General features: G+C 34.4%; 1 long non-coding RNA gene across 1 annotated transcript; it reads right to left on the bottom strand.

The window, feature by feature from the left end:
- Positions 1–64: 64 nt before the first annotated feature.
- LOC5570056 lies at positions 65–23646 on the bottom strand. Its single transcript, XR_002501383.1, has 2 exons — positions 22893–23646; positions 65–207 (listed from the first exon to the last, which is right to left on the bottom strand). It is a non-coding gene; the product is annotated as an uncharacterized LOC5570056 (long non-coding RNA).
- Positions 23647–23868: the final 222 nt, after the last annotated feature.

Raw genomic sequence — 23868 nt, 5'->3', positions numbered from 1 at the left:
ATTGAGAGAATTTGATGGGAACAAGATAAAAAGTGTTTCAAACAAACAAACAAAATATACTAAATTTAAATTATTTATTATATTTTTATTGTCCTAAACAATTTTACAATGATAACAACGATGAAGCATATTGGCTAGGACGCCTAACGTAGGCGATAAACCTCTCATCAATGATCCACAGAGCTGGTTCACATCATTCGCGCCGATCTAAAATGAAAAGTAAAAACAAGGAAATATTATTCAATAATAATACACATCTATCGTTTTAATATTCTATATCAATAGATGTCTAGTAAATATTCAGGGATTTGATAAAAAGAGTTTCTATTCAAAACACCGGGATATATTTTTATCATGCATCCCTCATGTAAACCCTCTGATTTATAATATTAGCACAGGATATTATATTAGGTGATTTGCATGATAATTATTTTATAAATTTCATACACTCTTGTCAAATGAAGGAATTAGTACGTCAACGGTAGAACCGTAGACTAATCAATAAAATTATTTTTAAGACTCTCAAACCCGCAACGTCTGACTTTTCATTAAAACTGAGCTTTTAAAAATCATAACTTGGCCAGTTACAGACTGATTTTGCATCTTTCGGTCTCAAACAAACTGTATACTCTTCAAGACTTATTATGTTCCAGAAGAAATGGGATGGGTCACTTGGTTCCGGAGTTATTCCGGATTCAAATGGGATATATTCGTACCGGAAGTGATGGTTTACGAAGCTTTTCCAAGATAAGCGGTAAAAAAATTATTAATTGTGTACTTTCTGTAAGTAAAAAGCTGCCAGAAGGTCGAATGACATTGTTTCTCATCGATTCTGGCCATTTCGGATACCTGGTCATCTGGCACCGGTTCCTGAATGTACTCAATAGGACATATTCTGAAAATTGAAGAATAGTATCGTGCGACGGCTCGAAGCTCATGATTTTTTATCCTGAACAGCATAGATATAATGCCATGGACCAAAATGAGGTTCTGGCCACATCCGGATACCCCGAAATCGGTTCCGGCAGGGCCTCAGAGGGACACTTTTGTAATCCTACTCACTCATGTCGTGCGACACAGCTTAAACTTCATGACGTATCATCCTGAACATCATAGCAATAATCCCACGAACTAATAAGAGGTTCTGACTACTTCGGGATACCCCGGAATCGGTTCTGATAGGGTCTAAGTGGGCCACTTTTGTAATATTATTCACTCCTATCGTGTGACGGCTCAAAATTCATGATTTTTCATGCAGATCGTCATAGATATAAAACTATGAACCATTATGAGGTTCCTGCCAACATTTAGGAGAATATTAAAAAATAGTCTTGAAAACCTACTGAAGCGTGGGCCAAATTAGGGCCTCAGAGGGACACTTAAGTAATATTATTCACTCATATCGTGCGACGAGTCAAAATTCATGATTTTTTATCCTGAACATCATAGCCGTCGCACGGGAGCGGGCCATTTGGCACAAAGCCATTTGGCTATGGTTATTTTGCATAATGCCATTTGACATGAGGGAAATTTGGCATGACGGTCATTTCAGATTTTTTACAGGTGAGTTGATTTCACCTGCTTATAAGAGAAAAAAAACGCTTTGAATTTACTTAACCTAAACACCAGCTCTTACAGTAAGTCTTTCAGATCTGGAGTCCTGATAATTAACCTGAAGTGTACGATTTGACAGATAACTTTGAATTATTCTAACAATGTATGTTGGAAAATTAAAGTTTTTTAATTCTACAATCAAACCTTCATGCCAAACACTGTCGAATGCTTTTTCTATGTCTAGAAGAGCAAGACCAGTAGAATAGCCTTTAGATTTGTTGGAACGGATCAAATTTGTTACACGTAAGAGTTGATGAGTGGTCGAATGTCCATGGCGTAATCCGAACTGTTCATTGGCAAAAATTGAATTTTCGTTGATGTGGGCCATCATTCTGTTCAAAATAACCTTTTCAAAAAGTTTACTGATGGAGGAAAGCAAACTGGACGATAGCTAGAAGCTTCTGCAAGATTTTTTCTGGTTTTTAAATTGGAACAACCTTAGCATTTTTCAATTTTCAGGAAAATATGCTAATTGAAAACATTTGTTAAATATATCAACTAAAAATGATAAGCTACTTTCTGGAAGTTTCTTGATGAGGATGTAGAAAATTCCATCATCGCCAGGAGCTTTCATATTTTTGAATTATTCAATAATAGTTCTCACTTCTTCCAAATCAGTCTCACAGACATTTTCGAAAACGTTCTCTTAAATGAGAATATTTTTGAAGTCCTGAGTAACTTGATTTTCAATTGGACTAGTAAGTCCTAAATTAAAATTGTGCGCACTTTCAAACTGCATAGCAAGTTTTTGAGCTTTTTCGCAATTAGTTAGTTATAATTTGTTTTCCTCTTTCAAAGCCGGTATTGGCTTCTGAGGTTTTTTCAAAATTTTAGATAATTTCCAAAAGGGCTTAGGGATGGTACACAAATTATGTCACGCTAAATTTCAACTATTTCGACCCCCCCCCCCCCCCCCCCCTTTGTCACACTTTTTGTATGAGTCCTCCGAAATTTTTGTAAGGCTTGTCACGCTTGGCTCGACAACCTCATAAATATTCCTCAACGGTGCATCATTATTAACTTGTAAACAAGGCAAGTAACCATCAACTTTGCATCAAGCATTCAAAACATGTGATATCCAAGCATCTTCCCTGTACATTTGAAATCATAACGTCTACTAAATCTGAAGTTACAGTGATTTGTATATATACCATTATTTCTATGAAGTCTAAATTAGAGCTTTTTTATGTCTTTTTTATATTAGTGCACAGAATTTACAAATAAAAATGTCCACATGACTGACACTCGGCATTCAAAAGATGATTATTCAAGCCTCTTCGCAGCTAGTCTGAGAATACTTTATCTATAGACAACACTACTAAAATACTTTGAAGTTTTGGATGAATGTTTTTACCACTACTAATTGCAACAAATTTTTATCAATATGTTGATCAATGTGATTTAATAGCGTGATTGACCGCCTACTCTCCGTTATTACAAGAGCATTATTACATGCACAAGGAATCAACGGAAGTTACTTAGGATTAATCGCAGCACTCTCAGTGTGTAAGTAATGGAATTCTCATTCCTTGTACTAAGCAATACCGCGTCCTGCTGCGTCCGAATACATGTCAATTGGGGTTATGGAATAAGTATTTACGTGATACTATCTTTGAGAAAGCCGTTGGAATCCTCTGCACTTCCACGAGAAGTCAATGGGAGTTTGGAAAATTGGAAGTGGTTATATTACAGATTCGTCTTGGTAAACAAAACGCTCAATTTCAATAGTCCTAGGGATCATCACATCATTTTCACTGGTTATACCCTGTTATACCTCTGTTAAAACATAATGAAGTCATCAACATAATGAATAAAATAACATAAATAGTAATCCTTTTATATGCACAAAACATGACAGAATCAATGTATGATCGATACCTTTGATGACGAACTATTCAAAGATTTCGCAAATCATGTAGCATTAATCCAAAAAGTAATCTATCAGTATCTAAAGGAAAAGTCGACGCTTATGGTATCCAATAATTCTAGGAACTAAACAAAATATAAGGCTTGTTGCATTTACATATTTTGCAAAACATGAAACAAGGTTAATTTCTACAATAAACTCATACTAACTATAAATTGAACAAACACATATATAAACGTATCCCCTTCGCTGTCATGAACGAAATGTGCACCATCATATTAAACTTATTTAAAACACTAGCATAAAACGACCTCCCTAGTTGATAATCCAACCTCGACTGAGCAACATGGTGCCACTTTCAAATTGTTCAGGTTCGCCAATATACTTATTTGGGCCATAACGAAACACTACCCCGCAAAACGCGCAGAAATGAAACAAAATTCACATAAACGAACCCATTTGCTTATGGTTTAACGAAACACTGCATTTCTTCAATGTAAGATATAAGTTGAATGCAAATCTGTTAAGTTAATATGTGTCGAAATTATCAAATGCGTGTTGCGAACAAAATTTTAGACGATTAAAAAAAATCTTAATGACTCCCAAACTTCAAAGTACTCTAGTTATGTTGTTTATTGATAAAATAATCTCAAACTAACTCCGAAGATAATTAACTACTATATTTTTTGAATGCCGATGGTCAGTCCTATAGACATTTTAATTAGCAACTTACGTACACTTTCATAACAAAGGCATATAAATCAGCCCTAATTTAAACTTCACAGAAATAATCATAAAAATACAAATCACTGTAACTTCAGATTTTCTTGACGAAATGATTTCAAATTTACAGAGAAGGTGCTTGGATATCACATGTTTTGAATGCTCAATTCAAATCTGGTGATAACTTGGCTGGTTTACAAGTTAATAATGATGCACCGTTGGGAAATATTTATAAGCATGTGAATTTCCCTTCCAAAATAGCTCAAAACTTTCAAATCACGATAACTTTCGATTCCCTCGTTATAATATTTTCAAATTCACGGAGAAGATGCTTGAATACTATATCTTTCGAATGGTAGGTGCCAAATTCATGGACATTTTTCTGTTAATAACGGTTTCTGGCACACCGTGTTGTATTTTTAGGGTTCAAGATGTATATTAGCTTAAAATAATGTATATTTAGGGCATGCGTTAAAAGTAAACAAAATAATGAGCCCATTGGCTACCTTTCAATGGTTTTCTTTAACATCTCAATGATTTTTTTTTGTTGGAATCAGGATTCGAACCCAAAACTAGGATGATGGTGTGCTGGATGCCTGGCGCGTTGGTGTCCTATGCTAAAGCTGCTGATGTGATAAGGTAGAATAAAAGTTCTTTATAATCGAAGCCACTGTGTGTGTTAACCATTACTATTCGCCCAGTTATTGACGAATAGAAAGAATTCTCTTAGGCGATTGAACAACAGTGATTTCCTTTTCTCACCAAATGAAACATCAATAAAAAAAATTGGATCACCATTCTTTCTCATAGAGGAAATAACAGGACTCAACCCACAAAACAAAGCCCTAGCGCATTGAAAAGATTTCAAGGAAGAGAAATTGATCGACATTTCTTCTCGCTCATAGATAAAATACAACATAATTCTGAATAAATAAATATATATCCTTAGATCATGAAATGGGGGTTCGAGATGGAAGAAAGTCATTTCATTATAAAAATTGTTCTTCCATATCCCACAAAACGTAATGAGCGAGTGCGTGTGCGTTCAATGAGGTTACGTAATCTTGTATGACAGAATAACTGTATATTCACTCTAAACGCTAAACATAATGCTGAATTGAAATAATGCTACAAAGCATTTATAATGTTAATCAAATGGATCATTGCTTGACAGTTGTTGAATAAATGCATGATAACATTATTAATGCAAAAAATGTTGACTTGCAGTTAAATTAATGCAATGGTATAATGCTTGTGGTTACTTGGGAGGTAACCAACAAGCACTGTTATAAGCGGTATATGAGCCATTTAACGGCTTTTCAGTGCCTATTAGCTTCATAAAACATTTTAAATTGCTTATAGGCACTGTGACCCTCAGGCACTCATATTGGTCGTATATGAGTATATAACGCTTTAGTGCTGTGCCACTGAGCCGTACACAACGTCTGTCAATGCTTTAAAACGGCCTAGTTCCATGACGTTTATCAACCAAAACAAAACTGAATCGGTATTAATAAGATGAAAGAGATTTCATATCGCGCTTGCACCTATGAGAAATATCGAACGCAAATGTCAACATGCGAGTAATAAAGCGAAACACATCTATCTGCCTCTTTTTCTCTCACCCAAGAAAATAAAACAAATGAGGACCTTGTATGTATTGAAATTTAACCAAATCTGCGATGAACGTCGTTACCATGAATGTTTTAATATAAATAATACGATCTAAGATGTGATCCGATTAGTAGATCGATTGTAAAAGATTGTGGTAGGGTGATGTTGATTAGCGATTGGTTGTTTTGTGAATTTTGCTTCCTCTGCGCTGCTATGCACATAGCTATATAGTCAAATGCCATGCCGGCATCACTCATGATTCAGCAGGACAAAAATAGACACACCGCTACAAACTTATTTTTTAAAATATGATGTTAAGCATACCAATCCACTCGTGCAACAATGGAGCAGATGGGAAATGCGACGGGAATCATAAATAGGAACTTGGACGACAACAGTTTAGGCCTGGGCCACGCAACGAAATAAAAAGAAAACCACGTGCTCAAAGGGAGCATGAAAGAAAAGAAAAACAAACGAAAGATAAACAACTTTTTTTTCTCTTTTTGCCACCTGCTATAAAAATTTGACATCACTCATTTCAGAGACACGATACGAGTAGGCTGTTTATCAGCCAAATAGTTCGCCAAAAGTGGCTTTATAACAGCCCTCAATTACGATATAGTTCCAATCTGAGAGAGACTCGCGAAGAGGAAAAATATCAACGTCATATGCAGCCCAGATTCCCCTCTCACGAAACGTCAAATGCAGCCCACCGTTTTTATGGCTGAAAAAGTGAAAAGTATTGTGTTCAAAGTTAACTGTTATTAAAAACCTCAGTCGGCGGAGCAGTTTTTTCCAAAGTTGCTGATAAATCTAAGCAGAAGATTAATTATTTCTTATGTCTGATACGTTTGCTGGCATGAAATTTCACTCAAACGGCTATTTATGATTCGATGTGTAGCAAACTCAATCATTGTTTGCTGAGAGGTTCATGTGAGGATTTGAACAGCATGCGCATAATTGGTATAAACACAAAGTGGAATAAGAAAAAACTCAGCAATCACAGAAAAAGAAGACCGTCTTCGCGAGTCTCGTCTCAGGTTCCAATAAGCCCTGTCGGCCAAGCTTTTAAATCGACTATAGAACCAACTTGGGACCGATTTTTAGGCTTATTGGTTACTTGGGGTCTCTTGATTTCTTTCTGCAAATCCTGCCATATAATTTTCATAGCAGGATTGCGAATGCGTTAAAATTGTCTTCTCCTCACGTTTTTGAGACGGATCAAGAGTTTAAGATCATCGTTTATAATCACGGTTTCAAATTTTACTTCACATTTTGGAATTGCAATGCTCCTGGCTTCAACAATGGAATTTGTTAAAGTTTCAAGAGCATTGTCAGGGTGTCTACTCATTTACAGAAATGAAATTACCTGAGATATCCAGGTTTTTCCAGGTTTAAAAAACGATTTAAAACTCTGTAAATTCTCCAAAATACATAAAAGATTGATGAATAGTTTATTTTACATTACTAAAAACTTATTTCAAAAAAGTGTTTCGAAGCATTTAAACAAAAAATACTTAAATTTAAAAACATTTTTTAAACATAACACATAAAAGCGTTTTTCATTTTTTTAAACAAAAACTTTATTTTCAGTTATTCAACATTAGAAAAAACAATTTAATGACTTTTATTTGATTTCCACAAAAAATAATTGTTCTTTTCAAATGATCTGAACGTGCCTTCAATCATCAAAATCAGATGGAGAAAATAGTTTATTCGAACATAAGGGAAAAAACCTTTCCCCTAAAACGAAATTCTGAATCATGGGCATTAGCGATACACTCAATTTCTTTGGAGGGCATTTTTTTTTTTTTTTTTTTCAAGATGATATCTTGGGGAAATCGGGTCTGGTAGCATTTGATAGCCTTGGAAATAAGAATTTTAGATACCTCTCGCAAAAAAAAAACAACATGAACCACGTCATGAAATTTTGGTTCCTCATTCTAAGACTTGTCGGAGTCCCTCGACATTACGACAAGTATTACTGCTCGTTTTACCGTGGATTTCTTTCACATATTACTCAAACGATCTCTCCAGGAGTTTGTTTTGTGATTTTTATAGAACTTTATAAGAAATTCTTCCAAGGATTTGGTTTTTGATACCTTCAAGAATTCAATCTAGAGTTTTTCTGAGGATAACCATAGAAACTACTTCGGTGATTCCATCAGGAATCCCTCCAAAGACCTTTAGAGACATTTTCGAAAGGAGTAACATGTTCTCAAACAAATGTTCAGACAAGTCGTGTTGTATGCTATACCAATATGGACTAGCTGTTGTAATACCAGGAAGAAGGCTCTGCAGAGAATTCAAAATAAAATTTTGAAAATGATTCTGAGGCTTCCTCCCTGGTATATTACCAATGAGTTACATAGAATATCCAATATTGAAACATTTTTTTTTTTTTTTTTGTCGGTAGCGATAGGGGTAGTACTGGCACTCTTAATCTGCCCTAAGCTCCTTCCCAGCATTTGCTTTTATAAGCCTCTATTGCGTTCATCACACAGACGTTCCTGAGCAATGTTGCTCAAATGGTCACTGTGTACCCTAGCAGCAATCAGCCCTTACCGTAGTTTTGCAGTCTAGTAGTTCAGACTACTATCAAACTATGATAAGGCCTGAAATGCTACTAGAGTGGTTAAAGTGAAGAACGAAATAGTTTTATTAAAAGATCCTCATTCCCCATTTCATTTCATCACTCACTATCGTCACTTTTATTTTCGACACTATCACGTATTTCACCGATTATCACTCATCAACTTTCGTAATACACTTCAGATATACTTTCCATTATATCACTTTTCACATCACACCATTTTCATATAAATTCATTGTTATTAGCATTTACCATCTGTTAGCATTACTAAGTAATTAAAAGATATTCAATTAAAATGTTTCATTATTTTTGTTGCTGTAGAGTCATTACTATTCAAACTACAATTTAGCACTATCAACAAAGTTACAGTAAAACTAAATCACTTAGATCCATTTTCCTGCACTCGCTGTCATTATTAACACTTTTATCATGCATGTTTGAAGAACTAGGCAATAATGTTTATATTCATAGAAATGATGGCAAAATGTATTATGGCCTTTATTAAATTAGTAGAGTTCATATCATTATATATCATCATTATTATATTTCTAACAAAACTATCAGAATCACTTCCAATTTCATTTTCAAATTTTCATCACCATAGATTTTATTATAAACACACCATTAGCACCAACACAATCACTAAATTTAAAAACAACAAGTGTTACGCGCAGTTCCACCAAACACCCATTCTTATGCTGCATTATAAAACGATTGATCACACGTTAGCTTCGAAACTTAACAACCATTACTGATTAGTACAAAGGATGCTACAGCTCGTGGTAAATGAACTGAACCATCAACAACCAGCACTGGTTTAAAAGTAACTAATGAGCCCTGGCGGTCCCTCCGTTCGAAGAGGACCTGATAATATGCCGAAACATATTAACAGATCCTCCGCCTGAATGCAGCCGTTTCATGATAAATCATGAACCGTTAGAGGTGTGCCAAAGTATTGGTAAGGTGATATGTTTCACAGACGGGTATTATTATGGTGCACCTTCTACTTTGGCACCGTCAAACCCTGTGATCGTGGCCAGGGAATATCCAATATTGAAACATTGGAACAAATGTCAAACCAAATAATTAATAATTTCAGACAAAAATCGTTACAATCTTCTATTGCCACGATTAATGCATTATATGTTTAGGTTAAGTAAGATTAAGTATATTCAAAGCGTTTTTTTCTCTTATAAGCAGGTGAAATTAACTCACCTGTAAAAAATCTGAACTGCTACGGCAAATGAAATGTAATATGTTGTTAACAAAATGTTAATAAAATTTGTTTTACCAAATTACACGGTCAAAAATTCTGTGGTAAAAATAACTATTTTAGCTAACTACGCCCATTCTTAAAACTACCATGGAAATTCAGACCAATTTACTATGTCTACGGTACACCCCACCGCATTACTGGTACATTTGACAGAAATAATTTACAACAATCTGATTCCAACTACAGACATGGTAAAATCAAGCACACTTCTGGTCTGCTGAAAATTGCCGGTGCGAGCGCTTAAGTTAACCCCCTAAAATGGTAGTTTTTACCGCACAATTTGTTTGCGTGTAGGATGATAGTGTCACATACAAACAGACTTAACACTTAGAACAAATCTCGATCAAAATTTTAGTCACGAGGACATGTACGCCCAATGCTAAAACCGCCGTGTTTGGCCGACAGACCAAACAGATGGCGGTAGGGTGTAAACGTCAAATACGAACAAAAACGATGCAAGCGCTGTTGGTGGCTGATTGGCCACCTACCATATTTTTGAATCAACCGTTAAAAAGGTGGTCGATGGACAATGACGAGAATGTGACGTCTGCTTGTCTGTGATAGTGTTGTCTAATAACACAGAACACCTAGATATAAGAAATGAATGTAATGTTTGGAATGATACGAATTAAAAAAAAAAGAGATATGGAGAGAGAAATCGTATGCAGAATGAAGGGACCGAAGCAATTATCGACATAGGGAGAGATATCGAGATGTAGAACATCGAGATATGGAGAATCGACTGTATAACTGAAAAAAAAACCCTCGAAAAGAATTTCGAAGAGACTCCCTGAAGAAATTTAAGTATGAACAATTAGAAAAATACTTGTTAGAATAGCTTACTTATGTGAAACCTTGAATGATGTTTTGAAGAATCCACGAAGTTTGGTAATATTATTTGAAAAGTTATTAGATAAATGTTTGAACCACAGCAATATCGTTTTGATGAAATGCTGGAGATATTCTGAGAAAAATTTCTAGAGAAACTTAATGAAAAAATCTAGGTCGGATATTTTGAGGAATTCTTGGAAAAATTCATAAAAGATTTCATCAGAATAAGGCCTGAGGAAATTTTCGGAGCATTTTCTGAAAGTAATCGTGGATGATTTTTTTATAGAATCCATGTAATAAATAAAAAAAAATAACGACGTAGGAATCATTGTAGGATTTCTTAAAAAAATATCGAAATTATGGAATGTACATTTGTGCAAAGAAGGAATATGTGGTGAATCTCCTAGAATTAACAACTGGAAAAATCGGTGAATGAATCAGTGGAAAACCATCTGGAGAAAATCCTATGTATTTTTTTTCAGAGTTAACTATGTGAAAATTACTGGAGGTAATAATGTTGCAGTGCTCTACGATTTTCTTGACAAAATTTGTGAAGAAATTCATTTAAGCATCTCTTGAAAAATTGCTGGCGGCATCCCTGGAGAAGCTCACGAAGGTATTCCAGAAAGAATCACTAGAATACCTGAAGCATTCTTTCAAATTTCTTCCAGAACTTGTGAAATAGTCGAAAAACGTTTTTGTAAATAAATTTGGAATGTTTTCCACCAAGTTTCATACGGTCATGAACGACACCGAACTGTAAATTGGAACTGTACTTGCCTTTACCAACTTTCCAGTCTTAAGTTTATGTTTCATGTTGGATAAATAAAAATCGGTAATAAAAATAGGGACTGAATATTTCTAGTAGCGTCTTTATAGCGGCGCAGCCGAAATTCTTATGATTGAAAAGATTTTCTGTCACGAAAAGAACATATTCTACCTTGTATTACAGATGCAAAATAATTTCCCTGATTATAGCTGAAATTCCCTGAGAATTCCAGGTTTTTTTCCAGGTTGAATAAAATCCCCTGATAATTCCAGGTTTTCCAGGTTTTTCCAGGTAGTAGACACCCTGATTGTCAACATCAAGTTTAGTTTGTAAAGACATGTTAACATCAAGGTTAGAATCAATGTATGTTTCATATATATTCCAGTCGGCTCGAAAATAATTGAAAGTGGAGCTGATAGAATTGAGAATCGCTTCATGGGATATTTGAATTGTAATAGGGACATGATCAGAATCAAAATCAGCATGAGTAATCAGTTGGCTACAAAGATGACTAGAGTCGGCTAAGACCAAATCAATCGTAGAAGGATTTCTAGAAGAGGGAAAACATGTAGGGCTATCAGGGTATTGAATTAAGAAATATCCTGAAGAGCACTCATCAAATAAAATTCTGTCGTTGGAATTACTTTGAGAATTATTCCATGACCAATGGGAAATCACATGACATGTCTGCCTCTGATTTTAATTTTCTAACTGGTCAATAGGGTCCTAAAATGTTTAATGAAATCATGTTTTCATTTAATATTACGAAAGAGCATGTTACTGCAACTACTTTAGCATTTTTTCCCGCTCAAATATCGGATAAATCATATTAAAACTTTAATTTAAAAATTGGATCCATAAATGAACCTTGACACTTGAGATCATGTTTGACGTTCGCTTAGTCGACAAAAATACCACAGGGGTTCAACTTTTTAACACCGGGGTTGTTCTTTTCTGACATTTCGGAAGGGACACGGAAAATAAAATACACGCAAAATTTGAGTTTGAACCAAGGGGTGTGACAAAATTTAAAAAAAAACTTAAAAAATGTTTTTTGGGCTTAAACCATCGGAAAACATTAGAAAATTGAGTAAACATATGTTTGTGACCTAAACTTATGCGTTTGGCACTAAAATTGAGACAGGGCTTTAGGACCCTATTGAATCTAATGATTGATGCAATGTTCAAAGCCACCACTATGAGTGAAGCAGTCCAAGTTGGTGTAAAATTTACGTGCATATAGCAGTTATTACCGAAACTTATTTAAAACCTGGATCTAAACTCAAAAGAGATCCTAACTTTTTTGTTTATCGTAATGATCGACTTGATGGGGCATGTGGGGGAGTTGCAAGCATCATTCGTGTAAAACATCGACTGTTTTCGTCATTTGAAATTAAAGTTTTTGAAACTTTAGGTGTTTCAGTTGAAACACAACTTGGTAAATATACTTTCATAGCTGCCTTTTTGCCTTTTCAATGCTCTGGGCAGCAAGTTAATTTGCCCCAAACTGACTTGCGAAAATTGACTCGCAATAAGTCAAAATTTTTTGTCATTGGTGACTTTAATGCCAAACATTGGTCATGGAATAATTCTCAAAGTAATTCCAACGGCAGAATTTTATTTGATGAGTGCTCTTCAGGATATTTCTCAATTCAATACCCTGATAGCCCCACTTGTTTTCCTCTTCTAGAAATCCATCTACGATTGATTTGGTCCTAACCGACTCTAGTCATCTTTGTAGCCAATTAGTTACTCATGCTGATTTTGATTCTGATCATGTCCCTGTTACATTTCAAATATCCCATGAAGCGATTCTCAATCCTATCAGCTCCACTTTCAATTATTTACGAGCCGACTGGAATATATATGAAACGTATGTTGACTCTAATCTTGATGTTAACATTTCTTTAGAAACTAAACTTGATATTGACAATGCTCTTGAAACTTTAACAAATTCCATTGTTGAAGCCCGGAGCCCGTGATTATAGACGATGATCTTAAACTCTTGATCCGTCTTAAAAACGTGAGGAGAAGGCAATTTCAACGCACTCGCGATCCTGCTATGAAAATTATATGGCAGGATTTGCAGAAAGAAATCAAGAAACGTTTTGCTCAATTAAGAAACAAAAATTTTGAAAATAAAATTTCTCAATTGGACCCTGGCTCTAAGCCCTTTTGGAAATTATCTAAAATCTTGAAAAAACCTCAGAAGCCAATACCGGCATTGAAAGAGGAAAACAAATTATTACTAACTAATTGCGAAAAAGCTCAAAAACTTGCTATGCAGTTTGAAAGTGCGCACAATTTTAATTTAGGACTTACTAGTCCAATTGAAAATGAAGTTACTCAGGAGTTCGAAAATATTCTCAATCGTTTTCGAAAATGCCTGGGAGACTGATTTGGATGAAGTGAGAACTATTATTAAAAAATTCAAAAACATGAAAGCTCCTGGCGATGATGGAATTTTCTACATCCTCATCAAGAAACTTCCAGAAAGTAGCTTATCATTGATATATTTAACAAATGTTTTCAATTAGCATATTTTTCTGACAAATGGAAAAATGCTAAGGTTGTTCCAATTTTAAAACCAGACCAAAATCCTGCAGAAGCTTCTAGCTATCGTCCAATCAGTTTGCTTTCCTCCATCAGTAAACTTTTTGAAAAGGTTATTTTGAACAGAATGATGGCCCACATCAACTAAAATTCAATTTTTGCCAATGAACAGTTCGGATTCCGCCATGGACATTCGACCACTCATCAACTTTTACGTGTAACAAATTTGATCCGTTCCAACAAATCTGAAGGCTATTCTACTGGTCTTGCTCTTCTAGACATAGAAAAAGCATTCGACAGTGTTTGGCATGAAGGTTTGATTGTAAAATTAAAAAACTTTAATTTTCCAACATACATTGTTAGAATAATTCAAAGTTATCTGTCAAATCGTACACTTCAGGTTAATTATCAGAATTCCAGATCTGAAAGACTTCTTGTAAGAGCTGGGGTTCCTCAAGGTGGCATTTTGGGACCAATATTATACAATATTTTCACATCTGACTTACCTGAGCTACCTCAGGGATGTCAAAAATCTTTGTTTGCGGATGACACAGGCCTCTCCGCCAAAGGTCGAAGCCTGCGTGTCATCTGTAGTCGATTGCAAAAAAGTTTGGATATTTTTTGTTCATACTTGCAAAAATGGAAGATTTCTCCTAATGCTTCCAAAACTCAACTAATAATATTCCCACATAAACCAAAGGCTCTTTATTTGAAACCTTCAAGTAGACATGTTGTCACGATGAGAGGGGTTCCAATAAATTGGTCAGATGAAGTTAAGTATCTAGGGCTCATGCTAGATAAGAATTTAACTTTCAAAAATCACATTGAGGGCATTCAAGCCAAATGTAATAAATATGTAAAATGTCTCTATCCTCTTATTAATAGAAAATCAAAACTTTGTCTTAAGAACAAGCTTTTGATATTCAAACACATTTTCAGGCCAGCCATGTTGTATGCTGTACCAATATGGACTAGCTGTTGTAATACCAGGAAGAAAGCTCTGCAGAGAATTCAAAATAAAATTTTGAAAATGATTCTGAGGCTTCCTCCCTGGTATAGTACCAATGAGTTACATAGAATATCCAATGTTGAAACATTGGAACAAATGTCAAATACAATCATTAATAATTTCAGGCAAAAATCGTTACAATCTTCTATTGCCACGATTAATGCATTATATGTTTAGGTTAAGTAAGGTTAAGTATATTAAAAACTTTTTTTTTTCTCTTATAAGCAGGTGAAATCAACTCACCTGTAAAAAAAACTGAACTGCAACGGCAAATGAAATGTAATATGTTGTTAACAAAATGTTAATTAAATCTTAAATTTGTTTTACCAAATTAGGATGATAGTGTTGTCTAATAACACAGAACACCTAGATATAAGAAATGAATTTAATGTTTAAATTAATACTAATTAAAAAAAAAAAAAAAAAAAAAAAGCTTTTGATCGCGGTATGAACCAACAATATTACTAAATTCTTTTTGTAGCTATTTGGGCTGCATTTTTGGCAAACTTTGACGCCTAGCTAAAAACGACGTTTTAAAGTTTTGTTTCAAAGATTTTTTGTGAGGGAATGAGCCCCAGACAACATTTTTAGATTCAATAAACATAGCTATGAGAGAAAAATGCGGATTTATACGAATTTGCCTGAGATTTTTGAGTAAATACTTGATCAATAAATTGTGGGAAATATACACACCAGTCACAATTTATGAGTCAGCGTTTAAACTACTAATACTTAGTATTTTTAAAAATGATTTTAAGTTTCAAATAATTCCCAATGTAAAGTTTAATTTAAAATTGGTTTGGGACTGTTCATAAACTACGGAAAAATAATTTGTGGAAAAGGAATCTGAACATACCGTAATCCGGGGTAACATTTATAAGCGGGGTAACATTGATAGGAACGACTCCTCTCATGAAAGGTTCGATTCAACATTTGTTGATGGAATATTTTCAAACCATGAATGGTGTTTTAACTTTTCGAAACAATGATTTCTATCAAATTCTATCACACTACCGATGATTCGTGTCTCACATGAGATCTGTAAACGACACAGTCAAAGAAAATGCGGATATTACTAGAAATGGCATCGTCGAAAATGATTCCGCAGTCAAAACCCTCATAAGTATGTTCAACTAAGCTGAATTAATTAATAACTATAATGAATGCTGAATTTTCGTAGGAAATTTCCTACCTGTAGGCGTATTCCATGGTTCAAGGAGTTTTAAATTTTAAAATCACTGAAAAAGTAAAGAACTTTTAAGGGTTTGGACTTCATATTCGGCTTCAGGAGCCATGCTTTCAGTAAGAAATGACATTTTAAATATTACCGATCATTATTTTGATGGGTGATTAATGTTACCTCATATCAGCAAAATCAAAAAACTGCCTGAAACATGTTTTTTAAACGTGGTTAAATGTTTCAAAGGACAAAATACAGTATACTTTTACGAATAATTGGTGCCAGTACTTGTTTTAAAAATATAAAGATTGATACATCTGCTTTTTCAAATGAAATATTTAAGAAATATTCAAAAAACTGATCAATGTTACCCCGGTTTACGGTATTAATGAATTCTCATGATTTTGAAAAAAAAAAACAAATTCTTATGAAAAAAGTTATTTATGGGGATTATAGTCTTATTTGACCATAAAAACTGTGGACGTGGTTTATGTAAGGCCTATTATAAGATTATTAGAATTATGTTGAATAATTTGTGGACAAATAAAAAATCTTAAATTTGTGAGGAACAAAATGAAACAGAATAGATGTAAAAAATGTAAAGAATTTTTTAATTACACCTGATAGATTCTTCCTAATTTTGCTATAAAAACGGGGTATTGCTTCTGCAGAAGGACCAAAAGCAACCAGTGGGAAACAAAAAAACTGGTTTGCATCCTCCCTGATTGATATCGATATCAATTGTTTGTCATTTTTTATGATCACTTATGTTGCACGTATGTTTCTTTAGATTAACTCCCAGGCTGAACTGTTGTCTCTTCTATCAGACACATGGAGAAGTAAAAGGTATTCACACTTTTGAAAAATCTTTTTTTTTTCACGTATGTAATGTGTCGCCATATAATCGCCATATAATATTGGAATCATCAGTAAGGGCAGTCGAAGAGTCAAGCATTTAAGAGTTCTGCCATCTAGATCTAATGATTGTATAATTACACTACCTGCCATCATCCTCCAGATGAACATGCTACAAAATAAATCAACAAATTCAATGTTCATATACCCGCTCAGTAGCAAAATTAAAAGTCAAGCAATGTCATGCAGATTCTTGAAATACTTGGTTCCGGTTCACCCCCCGGATATAATTAATGTTGTCCGAGGAGGTGTTCTTATAAACATATGAACTATATTGCATTTAATTGCAAAATAATTGAAAGTGACAACTGATTCATAAATCGTGTTCATATTGATTCATATTTGTGGACAACTTTTTAGCCGATTCATAAATTGTGGTTTTAGACCATGTTCAAGTAAATGCAAATTTCAAATGTTTTCAACAATTTCAATGACAACATTGTGCATGAACTGCAGGTGTATATCCCACTTTACCATTTGGCATTGATTTCGTCTAAAAATATTGTTTATTTTGCTTTCTAGAATTTTTCAAATTTAAGCAGAGCCTTAAATGATTCATAACTGTGGGTCTAGTGTATAACGTTAAAAAGATGTTTTAAATTTTAATTCAGTGCAATTTAGTTGTTTTCTGATGTTTTAATCTATACAATTGTGCCATCAGGCCAATTTTTAAGTGAGGTGATTTCCGTAAGTGACATTTAGTGCTTTTATCATTAGAACTCGATTTTCCCATCAAAATCACATTGATTTGTTAATTAAATCATTTGTACTATAGGTACCAATGAGTTGAGTAACAAATGGGAAATATCCCCTAACAAAAGTCATCAATATTTATTTTGGATTTTGAAATAAATTTCAAATATCGCCAAATGTTGTCATATATTTTCTTCTTTATAAATATATTCAATGTTTTGTTTGGCAAAACCATTCAGATCTTAATGAAAATCGTCAAGTGTTGTCTATCATAATTTGAAAACGAGCTTGTTATTTGCTACCATAATTTAAAAAAGAGCTTGTACAACTAACATACGATGAAATAGATAGGTGTCAAATAAATTGGTTCAGGTTTACAAATTTCCGTCCCCCTGGACCTGAAAAACGCGAATTCGGCCACTCTGGGAAACACTAGTGTAGAGTATCACCTAAAGAAATCACGGTAAGAATAACTGAAAAAATAACAAATAATGTTTGGAAATAATCCCTGTGAAAGTTTCTAAACGAAGTATACTGCTCGTAACAGCACTGTCCCAAGTATATAGAAAATCACAAAAAAAAACTTGGAACATTTATGCGAATATGGACAATATAGTAGTGTTGGAATGTTGTAGAATTTCCAGGATCAAGGCATACAGTACCTACATGCTTACCACACGATATACAAATGCAAAAGTGTTCAATTAGCAAAATAAGCTTTTAGTGAATATCTGTGAAAGTACTCATTAGAATATTAATCTGAGGAACAGGCTCTGTCTCAGTTGGTACATACATCAGAAAGAAGATCTTTTTTATGTAATTTTCTTCAATATTTCAAAAATAATATCAGTAATAACATAGTCTTAACACCGTCAACATTTCCAGAATTACTCAACTTTAGCAGAATTAGAGAGATTTCAATATATGCTCACTTATGTATTTTTTTTCTACAACTTTCAGCGTTCTTAAATAATTTGAACACTAAATATAACTATTTTTTATTTCTTAAAAAACCTAACAATTTTGGAATTTACACAATAATTTCTAACAACTTTAAAATTTTCGTAAATGATCCAAATATTTACCAAAAATTTACGAAATTCACTAAAACATTCACAAAAAACGCAATTTTTATCAAAAACCTGTAACAATGTTCGAACATTTTTAAGATGTATTTGTTGTTCTAACAATGTTTGAATATTCCCAAAAATTTATTTGTTCTTGGCCTACTCAAATAATTCGTGAAAGTTTTCAAGTTTTTATCATATAAACTCATACAATAAAATCCGTAATATTATTAACCCACTAATACCCAAATTTTTATTTTCGATTTAAGTATTATTTTTCGTTATCTAAAATCGTTCTAAACACGTTTTGGGCATTTATTTATTTTTATTCACAAATTTTTAAATTTTGGTTTTTGATTTTTATAATTTTTATTTTTGAACATCCCTAGCTTTTTTCATTTTTTCTTGAAGCCTTTTCTAGTTGTTGATTTTTGGCAATAATAAAAATTTAAATTGTTACGGTATTTTTAAAAATATTAAATTTTTATTTTTTTTTTTCGGAGCGTATTTTATTTTCCGTGTAACTAACGGAAAAACAGGTTTGAAATGATTTTAATACCACCAGGCTCTTCGTTTGTGATAGGTTAATCGTAGAAAAATATAAAAGGTACGATTTTTTATATTACACGTTAAATGAAGCCCAGGCATTTGTAGGTTATATAAGAATGCAATTTTTCAAACAATTTCTAAAAATACAAAAAAATTTCAAAAGTCTTAAAAAACTTTTCTTATATGCGTGTCATGAGTCAAGGTATAAGCCAAAAATAAAATCATTTTGATTTCAGAGCTACAAAAAAATACACAAAATTCCAAAGTGTACCCCGTCTAAAGGCGGGGTTGGGTATTAGAGGGTTAAACAATCATCTTAATTTCTCCTGTAATTCAGAAATGTTCAAACCCTACAAAAAAATGTCTTAGAGATGACCGGGTTGCAAATCTCGTTAATAACGATAATAATAATAATTATAATAAACATTCTTAGAAACCGTTAGCCTTTTTCAGTCATTTCTAAGAATTGGCTATTTTTCTCAGTAACTACAAATGTCCAACACAAAAATTTAGTTTTAAATAACAAAATACCAATGTTGAAATATACCGAAAATTATTAACATTTACAGCAATCCACTAATCCACACTCATTCATTCCAATAATTGAATTAATTCCACAATATTTTCTGAAAATTTACAAATTCAATGACAAATTTTGTTCAACGCTTTTTGCAATTGCGAAAAGCTTAAAAATTATAATTAACTTATCCAATAGTAAATTTACTGTCAAACTTTAATGATAAATGCACTTAAATGCATTTTAGTGTTACTTTGACGATGTATAAGCATTGCAATTAACGAATGGTATTTGCTAATTGCAATGTAAACATATTTCATTGAGCAATAGGTCACGAACCTATGCATGCTATAAATCGTTTGACTTTTACTGTGCGCTCTGTTTTCAAGTTGCCCGTGCGAGAGAGTGAGACAGCAGCAACACACGGTGCACAGTAAAAATCAAAGAACAAATGGATTTATGACACGTACAAAGGCTCACTGTACTCCTACACAAAAACAAAATGTACGGTAAAAACTACCATTTTAGGTGATTAACTTAAGCGCACGCACCGAAAATTTTCAGCAGACCAGAAATGCGCTTGATTTTATCATGTCTGTAGTCGAAATCAGATTGGTGGCAATAATTTCTGTCGTATTTACCAGTAATGTGGTGGGATGTACCGTAAACATGGTAAATTTGCATGAAATTCTATGGTAGGATTAAGCATGGGCGTAGTCAGCTAAAATAGTATTTTTTACCACAGAATTTTTTCCCTATAAAAATCTTGTTTTTCCTTCTGGTGTTAAGTAAGTTAAGTGTTGATTTTAGAACAAAGTTTTAATATTTTATTTAACTTTCAAAATTTTCGTTTTAATGCGAATTACTAAAAAATAGTTGATTTTGCACGAAGATTCTTTATGCCCAAGGAAATCAAGAAAAGATCTTTAAGTGATGTGATTCGAACTCACGACCCGCAGCTTAGTCTTGCTGAAAAACTTTAAGTTTACCGCTACTGCTATCTGGGACCCAATAGAAATAACCTTCTAGTATGTCAGTACTATTTCAATCGAAAAGACCAAACTGCGAAAAATGCTGTACACTCAGGAGTCATGCACAAATTACGTCACGCGGAGAGGGGGTCAAGCCAAGCGTGACAAGTCTTACAAAAATTTCGGAGGATTCATACAAAAAACGTGACATAGAGTGGGGGTGGGGTGTCAATAAAGTTGAAATTTAGCGTGACATAATTTGTGTACCATCCCCTAGATTTCATAAGAAATTCTGGAGTTATATATAAACCTGATCTGTGCATCTAAATTCAGATCATTGTTCCACAAATCAACAATTTTTATAACGGCCAAACCATCCTCTAAAAATGCCTTCAAAATTATGCGTTAAATATGGTCCAGAAATTCTTGATTTTGGCGCAACTCTCGTTGTATGTAAGGAGAGATCTTTATAACAGAAACAATATACTGCTTCGCGTTAGAAAATGGGTTTAACAACGTGCAAAGTTTTATTTTTGACCAACTTCGCCGCGTCGCAACTCGATTCTCAATAGTGCGCATAAGGCACACGGCGGATTTAGAGACAAATCAGCCTCGGGCTGAAAGTCTCTTAAAAAAAAAAAAAAAAACACGGCGGAGGGCATAGATGCGCACTAAAGCGAAGTGACTCGCGACGCGGCGAAGTTGGTCAAAATTCGAACTTCGCATGTTGGTTCATCCCTTTTAAGTCGCGAAGCAGTATATTTCGCAAAAAAACATTTCATTACTTCCTTGCAAAAAATAATGTCATAACTCCAAACAAGTATCTTCTCAGAAATTCATCAAATATTTTGTCAAGTAAACAAAAATCCCCGAGAATACCTAAAAGATCTTGCCATTTCATCAAAAAGCTTTGCATGAATTCATTAATTCATCTGCAGACATCCATACCAAATCTCGTCAGGAACTTTACTAGCACTTTGTCATAGAAAACGGATTAGTTAGTTAGAAATCTAAACAAGAATTTTTCAAGAATCCGTATCAGTTCCTCTAGGAATCCATCAATTCTTAATTAATGTGTTCTGAATTTCATTAGGAAAAAATCTCAGGTTTAATAATTTGCTTGAAATTTCAAGAGACTCCACCAAAACTCCAGAATCCACTTAAACTCTCATTTGAAATGCACTAATACTTTTTAGTGATTTTCAAAGAACTTCCAAGTAGGGAGCCGGATCCTATTCTTGGCACTTCTGATTCACTTCGGCGGTGGGGTTTTTTGAAAGCTACTGAGCTCATATTTGGTATCAATGTGCGTCATATTGATGTGTTACTTATTGCAAAGTTGCAATCAATTCGGTCGATAGAAACCCCTCATGCCAAAGTGAACCATAGAAGTGCCCAAGTAGCTCTACATCCTAACTGGTCAATAATTGATTCCTAAAGCATCTCATGAAAACCTTGCTACCGTTATCAATCGCTCTAGCAACTCCCTTGGCGAAATTTTGTAGTGTTTTTTCCCGGTATGTTCTACAATTTCCCGGATTTTTCAGGTTTTTCCCTTATAGATAAACACCCTACGTATGGCGGGCTCGAAGATACTATGTGACCTAGGAATTGGAGTGAACTTCCAACCCGAAAAAATGCTCTACCGACGGGATTCGAACCCATCAACCTCAGCCGTGTATCGCTACGGCTTCTTCTTTTTCTTGGCATTAACGTCCTCCCTGGTACAGAGCCTGCTTCTCAGCTTAGTGTTCTTACGAGCACTTCCACAGTTATTAACTGTGAGCTTTCTTTGCCAAAGTTGCCATTTTCGCATTCGTATATCGTGGGGCAAGTACGAAGATACTCTATGCCCAGGGAAGTCAAGGAAATTTCCATTACGAAAATATCCTGGACCCACCGGGAATCGAACCCAAACACCTACAGCATGGCTTTGCTTTGTAGCCGCGGATTCTAACCATTCGGCTAAGGAAGGCTCCGCTACGGCTAATTAGGCCCAATCTATCGTAGATTATCACCTGTTGATGTAATCTTTCGCAGAATACTCCTCGATAAAAAACAACTGGTGTGATATAAGCTCACACACGCTGGCTAACACATTTTTTTAACATGAAAGGGTGTTCATAGGAGATAAAAGCAGTTTATAGTTACCCGTTTATCCGTAGTCGCCGTTCCAATACTGAATCGAGCGTTCACACTTTTGAAGCACCACTCCGTTGCAGTGTGCCTTGCGGATGATCTGGTACATTGGGTCCATGTATGCTTACGGCTACGAAGGAACAGCACTCCATTCCTAACGGAAGCTGTGATTCAATGGGAAAATCCGATGGACTGGAACAGGCTCAGCAGCTATTTGTTTAGGTACTTGATTCTCCTCGCAACATCAACGGGAAGGTCGCCGGAACCGCTTTTATGATTGTAGCACTCAGTCAATGATCCTCCTACGAATTCCGAGGAGTGTGAATAGGATTCGGCTATTACTGGTCGCTGATGTTTGCCTGCTTGGTTGAACTCCGCTGTGTGCCACTGGCCAGGAGGAAATTGTAATTTTGCTGGGGGGTTGGCTCCGCTTTGATGGCTCATTGAATTATACACATTCTCGTTTCACTACATCACAAATTGCATCCGTTATAAACTAATAATGATTTCTTTGTACATAAAAACACTTTTTTCTATACTTTAAATAGGATTTCCGAGATTTTGGCTACGATAAATCTGCGCAATACATCGCGATTGCGAACTTTTGCGACGTCGGCCATCTTAACCACCGACCAAAACAAAGCATGGGCAGTGTTGCTAGATGTATCATTGCATTGGTGTTGAATGCAAAATGACATCGAAATTGTGTAATATCACTCGAATAGGCTGGAACGACTTGGTTGCAACTGTTTCTGTGTAATATTTGTTTTGTGTCGATGTGATTATTACACAAATTCAATGTAATAGAAAATGGTTATGTTGTTTCTGTGTAATTTGAAGGCGATGTAATATAACATCAAACATATGCTATATTGCATATGAAATTAGCGGTTACATAGGATTTTTTATACATCGACATGGATTACATCGATGTGGATTACATTATTTTTTGCTGTGTACCGTTCATGTTTTGTGGGTGTATTCGTTT

Source organism: Aedes aegypti, chromosome 3 (assembly GCF_002204515.2).
Source record: "Aedes aegypti strain LVP_AGWG chromosome 3, AaegL5.0 Primary Assembly, whole genome shotgun sequence".
Classification (NCBI taxonomy): domain Eukaryota; kingdom Metazoa; phylum Arthropoda; class Insecta; order Diptera; family Culicidae; genus Aedes; species Aedes aegypti.
Note: the sequence above shows the minus strand (reverse complement) of the source record. Positions and strands in the feature narration are given on the sequence as shown.